At 33.1% G+C, this 8,282-nt stretch overlaps 1 pseudogene; it reads left to right on the top strand.

The window, feature by feature from the left end:
• Positions 1–5,109: 5,109 nt before the first annotated feature.
• On the top strand, positions 5,110–6,283 carry LOC149168757 (uncharacterized; annotated as a pseudogene).
• Positions 6,284–8,282: the final 1,999 nt, after the last annotated feature.

Genomic DNA, 8,282 nt, shown 5'->3' with positions numbered 1-8,282 from the left:
TAGACACATAATGAAAATAGCCTTGCAACATCTTACTAAGCTCTCAAGCTTCCATTGTATGCACTTCCGCATTCAACCAGCTGAATTAAAACCAATATCAAAAGGCATTACAATTAAAAGGATTCTCTACATTTTCCTCATCCTGCACAAATTCTGCACATGCATTTGTTCTCCACACAATCTTTGCACATGAATAACCATCTTCGTACAACTCCTTCCCTAGATAATAATTAAAAATTCCATTGTGCAAAGCACAATTTTTTTAGCACAGTTAGTAACTGTTTCATCTTTTGTTCATAATTATTCTTTGTTTTAGCTAAAATAAATTAAAATGAATATATTTATTGCTAAAGGATAACAATGCAGACTCATATGTAGTTGTCCACACAATGAGCCTTAGAAAACAAGTTCATCATCTAAGAAATTGGAAAATGCGAACTAAAAATCAACAAAGGTGAATCGCTAATGCGGAATTCACATTCCATTTTTATTATTCCACATTTTTCTATATGTCAAGCCTTACAAAACAAGCTCAATAACTAAGAAACTAGTTTTTAGCACAATTAGTAACCATTTTTTATTTTGTTCATAATTATTATCTGTTTTAGCTAAAATAAATTAAAATGAAACTATTTATTGCTAAATGATAACAGTGTGGAGCATATGCACTTGTTCACACAATGAGCCTTACAAAACAAGTTTATCAGCTAAGAAACTAGCAAATGTGAACCGGAAATCAACAAAGGTGAATCGTTAATGCGTGATTCACATTTCATTTTTGTTATTCCACATTTGCTATATGTAGAGCCTTACAAAACAAGTTCATCAGCTAAGTGATTGGTAACCGTGAACCAAAAATCAACAAAGGTGGAACGTTAATGCGAGATTCACATTTCATTTTTATCATTCTTCATTTTTTATATGTCGTTATTACTATTTCCAGAGATTCATAACAAAAATAGCCTTGCAAAATCTTACTAATCCCTTAAGCTTTGATTGTATGCACTTCCTCTTTTAGCCAGCTGAATTAAAACCAATATCAAAAGGCATTACAATTAAAAGGATTCTCTGCACTCATCCCACACAAATTATACACATGCATTTGTTCTTCACACAATCTCCACACATGAATAACCATCTTCACACACCTCATTCCCTGGATAATAATTAAAAAGTCCATTGTGCGAAGAACAATTTTCTTAGCACAATTAGTAACCATTTTTTATTTTGTTCATAATTATTAATGCTCAGAACAATATTGAATTAATCGATTAATGCCATTCTTCACACAAATTCCTTCTCACACACTTCATCCATAGATGCTTCCTTCACATAACCACACATTGAAAGCTTTCTTTGTATAATGGACATCTTTCGCACTTCCTGAATAACCATCCCCACATAACTCCTTCCCTAGATAATAATTAAAATGTCCATTACGCAGAAGAAGATTTCAAACTTTCATTGTACGGATGCTTTTGTTGCATAAAGATTTTCAATCTATGTTTGTAGTAAAGGATTTTATCCCTAATATTTTAGTATTAAAAATGAATACTTTATGCTTATATTATTAATAATATTTTAATTGTAAATAATTAGGCATATGGACGGAAATATCGATGAGTTGTATTGTATGGAAGAAGGTTTCAATGTATGGATCACCTCACTTAGCACAAAAGGATTTTTATTGTTAATAATTTATTTAGTATTAAATAATACATTTTCTAAATAACATTGTATATGCTTAGATTATTATTTAATTGATTATATCTGATAAGGAAAAGCAAGGTTGCATGGCCTCCGAAAATCAGAACATTGGAACAATACCCTATGCACCACCCCGCACAGTGGAAACTAATAATATTAATCATTCTACAAAGATACATATCTCTAAAATCAAAATCCCTACGCAACTACTATTTCACACAAACTTCGTAATCCACAAAGTAAAAGCTTTGCACAATACCCTGTCCTCCATAAAATGAAATCAAACGTTGTAAAGTTTTTCTCGCTGCACAATGAAAGCTCTATTTATGGCAATGATTGTGTAAATAGGCATATTGATGAAATTACAGAGGAAATCCATTATAGGGAACAAACTTTCAAGCTTTAAATTTGTACAATCACAAACCTTGCACATAATTCATACACACTTGCACTCACAAAATTTACAAAAAAATACTTTTGTTTTTCTTCATGCTGACACTCAAAGTTTTTTGTTGTATTTCGAAATGAAAGTCATATATCAGATGATGAAAGCTTCAAAGCTTCCCCCACACAATGGACTTAATTCGCAGATCCATGCATATGCCTATTTACACAAAGATAACTATTAACTGATTAAATGCTATGTTATGATAATGGAAGCTCTCCATTTCTGTAATTTGTTTCTTTCCACACAGTTCTTCGACATTATTATTATTATATATTATTTTTAATATATTAATTCTAAACATTGCCAAATAATTTACTAAAAAAAACTCCGCAAAATGAAATTTGTTCAAATCTTCAATTGCATAAAACATAACCTAAAAAAGCCTTACCTTAAGAAATTTGTATGAATGTAATAAGAAAATGTGAAATATCATTACACTACAAATTAAAGTTATAAAGTTCCTTTGCACCTGCATTCTCTTCATAGAAAATTTCAGTGGCGAATCTTAGCCCAAGGGGAAAATTTAAGGGGTTTTATATTTTGGAGGGGCGAATTTTTTATATTACACCCATTTACTATAGTTAGCCCAAAATTTATTTCAAAAAAAAATTAATATTATAATTTAGCCATAAAACATAAGGCAGATAAACATTCCAAATGCCCGATTAGCCTGGTTTGGAGGTTGGATTTGCTTGTAATCGCCCCGATTTCCTAGTTTGGAGGTTGGATTTTGTTGCAATCACCCCATTTTCTTGTTTTACAGGTCATCTTTGGTTGCAATCGCCCTCTACCATTCCAGGAAATCGACGATAGGGTTGAATTCGGGGGATTCACCTGTATAAATTAGATAGTCTCCATTGTTGAGTTGTTGGAGTGTAAGTTGTGCATGTGTAAATTCTGCAATGCAGGTGTGTGAAGTTTATAGAGCGGGTGTGTCCTTTTCTAATGCACTCTTATTCGAGGAAAGGTGGTTACTACTACTGGAAAGGTATTTCTGAGCCCTTGTATTATGTTTTTTTGTGGAAAATCCTTCATTTTTTCATCAAAAGGGTTGGACGAATTGTTTGGTTGGTTCTCAAGGTTTGAGTCATGTTCAGGATCGAAGAGCCCATTCATGAAAGAAGGATGAGATCTAGGAGAGGGCCATTCAGTCAGGACCTAGATAAACCATTACCTAGGATGAGACTGTTGGTTTTGCAAAAGGGATCACCTACACCCCGACTTACGTCGAATTTATTACTTTCAGATCCGTTAGGTGAAGTCCATATTTTGGTTTGCTTTCTGTTTTTCTTTCTATTCTGTATAATGAAGAATCTTCTTCCTTACTTCCATAGGGAGGTAGAGGAAGGAGATACTGAGTGACCTCCCTATTTAAGCACACTTCCAATAGGATACTGTGAAGCACCACTTATTAGAACTGAACTATTTCACATTTCCTGTGGGAACACCTTTCTTTTGTGCTTTCAGGTTTTACCATAGCCATTGGTAGATCTATTTGATATTTGTCTTCTAGTAATTAGTTTTTCATCTTTAATATGTTTTGTTGCATGCATAATTTTTTTTCAGAAATCTTATATGTGTACATTTTCAAGAAGTTTTATTTGTTTTTGTATAACAGGCATTGTGGCAAGGACGACATCATATGTTGGGATGTTTTGGAGGTATGTTCTCCAAAACTATTATTGGGATGGTTTCCATTATTAGTGATCACTTCTTGCCAATTTCACTTCCTTTTTCAAATTCTTGTTACTCTTAAAATGGGAGTTGCAGTTTGAATGGAATTGCAGTACCCTAGAATTGTTTTTCTTTTCAAACTGGGAGAGTTTTTTTGTGTGCCTTAGAACAACTTGACATGTAATTGTATATAAATCTATGATTAGGATATATTTAGTAGTTGTGATGTTTGTATTGTTTATTAAAACCTAGTTTTTTTGTTTGAAGTAAGCTATCATGGGAATGTAAGTGAGAAAATGTGAAACAAATGATTATCATGACCTTGAGAAATTTGGTGGTTTACTCATTTTGAGATGGTGTATAGATTCATGAGAAAATCATCCAGGAAGATTGTTTCTGCATTGACTTGCCTAGTATTTGAATGTCCATATGAGTTCAATGAGCTTCTTTACGGGCTATACATATCTCCAAATTTTGGAGCTATAGTTTCAAAGATGAAGCGTTTCTTGTAGTGTAAATCATTGGAAATTATATGAGAGGGAAAGCTATGATAAATTGATTCATTATAAAACTATAAGCCTTGATAGTTTATGAAATTGCCTACAGAATAATAATTTTTGCCTCTTGTATGCAAGGGTTAAAAAAAATATATTCTATGTATATAACGAGGGCACTTATTTGATGTCAGACATTATAATTCACAAAAAAAATTGAAATAAAAATATGGGGATGGAAGTGGGAATGTTTTTTAGTGTGGTATAATTTCAGTGACATCTTATCGGAAGCTACTATAAATGTACTTGCAATCCATCATTTTATTTTTCACCTGTGGGAGTCCCACATGTATTGTGTTTGAGTCCATGTGCTGAATACAGGTATTTTTGAATTGCCAACAAGCTATATGGTCATATTTTTGAATATGCTTAGTCTCACATTGTCTATAGAATCTTCTGCCAAAATATGGTTGAAAACAATATTTTCATGACTTATTTTTTAGAAGATAAACATAAATCAGTTGGAGTAGGACATTTCAAGGATGGGAAATTCCCCATTTGACCAAACATCTTGGTAACTAATTAGTCAATAGGAATAATATGAAATATATATTAAGGTAGTTATTGAAATTGAATAAAAATGCATGGTTTACTAATCAAGAGAATAAAAAGTGGCATTTGATAATTCATCAATGGTAGTGTACAGATGCACACTATTGTAGACTTGGATACAATTGTAAAACTTATTATCTCGATTCTTCAAACAAGGACAATGATGAATTGATAATGTTGGGAAATGACCTTGAACTTATGACTTGTGAAGTTTTTAAGGGAGAAAGAGGATCTGTATTTCTTTTTAGATTGGTTTTTGTCGTGAAGGAGCAGAGTGAAATACTGGGACTGCAGGCAGTTGATATTCCATATCACTTGTGGGAGAATATCTTGGCTAGACTCTCGATTTCAAACATGTTCAAGATGTTGAGAGTTTTCACAGCCTAGAATCTAATGGTATGCATTTAGATTCATTTCTTATGGCCTACAGTAGACTACCCCCACAAGACCTTTTATTCATTATGTTTTCAAAAAATTGTAATAGAAATTTTATTGCTGCCTATAATCCTACAGATGAAAAGTGGGTTGTTATTTCCATGTCCTACATGTCATAATCATGCACTTTTTCTGTAAAATGTTCAAGGCTTCATAAGCATATAGTATCCCATGGGGGTCTGTTAGAAGCAAAGAAGAGAAAGGGGTCCCTTGTTGTCTGTAAGTTATTCACTCGAACCCATAGGATTTTTTCTCCCATGTTACCTATGAAGTCTCCCTATGTGGGAGCAATGGTAGTGTATCCAGAGAGAGACAATGAGTATAAAATTTTGGTTAAAAGTATTGTTGATGGGATTTCTTCATAGGTGTATTATTCTAAGAGTGATTCATGAAACATTTATGGTAGTTTTGAAGGGAGTTTTGCCATGTTGGGGAATTTTGCTCATTTAGATGGCTTTTTGTTCTACCTCACCCATGGTCTTGATGACTTGTTGGCCTTTGATGTTGATGTTGGAACTTGTGATTTGGTTGAGGTTATGATGCTCCTTGTGGTTTTCCCACATATATTGGAGCACGAGGGGTCCTTGATTCTTGTTGGGGGTATTGAGGAGCTTGGATTTTTGAAGAAGATTAGTGTATGGGAGCTTGATGAGTCTACCAAACAATGGCAGAAAGTGTGCAGTATGCCCAATCATCTCTTCAGTAAATTCAGCCACGGTAATCTTAATCAGTTTTTCATTGTTGGTGTTTGAGGCAAGATTTTCTTTTACAGAAACCACTCTCTTGTCATTTTCATGTATGATATTTTGGGAATAGATGGTGTAGATTTCCATATTGTCCTCTTTACAACTTCTTTTGTAAGCCAAGCTAGTTTTTCCTTGCAATGGAGACCTGCCTTGACGCGATGGTATAATGCAAGTATCTTTGTTAACATATTCCCAATAATGAAATCTCATAAATTGCAATCAAAATGTGGGATTTCTTACCTTCATTTGTGTCTCTTTGTAATTATGTGACAAAGATAGGTAATGTTACTCATTTAGTAACTGGCCCATGTAGAAGGACATTTCTCCATTGATGGGCTTGACTTTATATTTGAGTTTTCCCTATCAGCCCTTTGATATCTACGGAAATAGTGAAAGAGTCAAAATCAAATAGTCTTGCTGACAAGAATCATAAAATTTTATTGATAAGCATTGCAGGTGGGATGGGGAAGCCATCAACACTTCCTATTTGTAACAGTTGTATGAAACATTGCACTAAATCACCTCAAAACAAATAGATGTAAAAAAACAAACTTGTGACAACAATAAGAAAGAAAAACATCTTCTCTCACTACTTGGAATCCATGACCATTGCTAAAGAACATGGTGGATGGGGCCTTAAAAATATAATATGGTTAGCAAAAAATTTAGTCACAAATGGAATCTAGAAGCTTTAGACCAGTGTGAAGCATGCACTGCTTGATGTTGGGATTTTAATTTAATTGATGATGAGAAAATTTTGTATTTGGATAGGCAATGACCTTAAAATTAGAGGATTATTAGTATTAATTATTTCAAATGAATAGTGTAAATATAAAAAAAAAAATTATGAGGGAGTATTTCTTAGGACTATAGTAATTTCTTTTACTTGCACAATAGAAAACATTTAGCAATGTGTTGTAGCTAGGCAAGAATTTCCTTGGAGTTTAGTTCTCTAGAGTTTGAGCTCTCCTAGAAACCTCTAGTCTTCACATTAAACTATGCAAGAACAATTTTCACTGAACTTTTGATAATGACAAAAAAGTAGACTCAGTAAACCTAAGTATTGGTGTTATATTTACTATGTTTATGCACATAATTCAGTGGTCTATAGTAGACCTTGTCATCAATTTGGTTGAATTTTTTCAGTTCTTTGATTATGATGTATCTTGTTGGAGGAAGACCTTTTCCACAGTTTGGTTGACATTACTCAATGCTTCTTTGTATCTTGCTATAGGAAGATATATTTGCACTAAATATCAATTTGAATGTGGAAGTAGTTGGAGTGCGATGACTCATAACTTTGTGAGATATGATGTGGTGAGGAGTCTAGCCTTGGTATGGTCAAGGATGTTTGAATCAAGTTGGGGGAATGGATCAGAAGGAAAATTCTCATCATTGTTCTATTGGATGACTATTAGGTGGTGTTTGGACAAGATTTCATGAAAACAAAGAAGTTAGTTCCCATTCTGCACTTAAATAGAATGTGGTTGCCAAGTTTAAATCCCCACCATGGCACATGGCAGCCTTATTTCATATATGAACACAAAAGATTGTTATGGTTTAAGAAATTTTATATTCATGGTATACTATGAAGTATAAGGGTTAGGTTTTTCTATTCTATATTTTAAAAATGAAGTGTGATTGTTGTGCTAATGTCTCAGATGTTATTAATGAGTTAGTTATAGTTTTCCCACATCATCTGCCATGTTTACTTCCCCAAATTGTTGAGTACTCCTAAGATACTAATGTGAGAAGTGAACACTAAGAGGATGTAATAGGATATTAATCGAATTATAATAGAGTTCATAAGAATTTTCTTATAGCAACATAATTAGAAGCATACAAGAACAATTTAGTTTTTAAACAATTGTCCCAACTCATAATTCTATAAGAAAAAAAACATTGTCAATTATTTCTACTATCAAAATGGAGGAGAATAACTTCATTGAAGAGAATTTCAGAGAATGGCATATTAGAGTGTGTCTCCACTTTTCATATTTATCGCAACTCATACTTCTATAAAACAAATAAAATTGTCACCTATTTTGTACCCGTGAATATTCAACCTTTTTAGCTCAATTCAGGCGGTGGAAGAGCACAAGTCTGACTATGGAAGAGCACATGACATTTTCAGGGCGAGGTGGCTACTACTACTGGCAAGATATT

This window comes from Pinus tabuliformis, chromosome 4_2 (genome assembly GCF_031772625.1).
Source record: "Pinus tabuliformis cultivar Carrire ecotype Pingquan chromosome 4_2, CPIR1, whole genome shotgun sequence".
Taxonomy (NCBI): Eukaryota; Viridiplantae; Streptophyta; class Pinopsida; order Pinales; family Pinaceae; genus Pinus; species Pinus tabuliformis.
The sequence above is the reverse complement of the archived record's forward strand: the minus strand, read 5'-3'. Positions and strand labels throughout refer to the sequence as shown.